This window comes from Etheostoma cragini, chromosome 14, assembly GCF_013103735.1.
Source record: "Etheostoma cragini isolate CJK2018 chromosome 14, CSU_Ecrag_1.0, whole genome shotgun sequence".
NCBI lineage: Eukaryota > Metazoa > Chordata > Actinopteri > Perciformes > Percidae > Etheostoma > Etheostoma cragini.
This window is the reverse complement of record NC_048420.1, coordinates 23,045,305-23,045,650: the sequence shown is the minus strand read 5'-3', so window position 1 is coordinate 23,045,650 and position 346 is coordinate 23,045,305. Positions and strand designations below refer to the sequence as shown.

Genomic DNA, 346 nt, shown 5'->3' with positions numbered 1-346 from the left:
CAGGTTCATCAGGAGACATCATCCTGACTCAGTCTCCTGGATCTCAGTCTGTTGCTCCAGGACAGTCTGTCTCTATCAAATGTAAAGCCAGTTCAGTTGTTAGCTATGACTTGCAGTGGTACCTTCAGAAACCTGGAGAATCTCCTAAACTCTTGATTTATGATGATACAACCCGTTATACTGGAGTCCCAGATCGTTTCAGTGGGAGTGGATCTGGAACTGACTTCACTCTGACCATCAGTGGAGTTCAGACTGAAGATGCAGGAGATTATTATTGTCAGCAGGATGAAAGCCGCCCGTTCACACAGTGATACAACGTCGTACAAAAACCTCCTCAGCTGGAGAG

General features: G+C 46.2%; 1 gene segment (V, D, J or C); it reads right to left on the bottom strand.

Moving 5' to 3' along the window:
• Positions 1-346, bottom strand: part of LOC117956454 — an 8,092-nt gene that overhangs the window by 4,744 nt on the left and 3,002 nt on the right.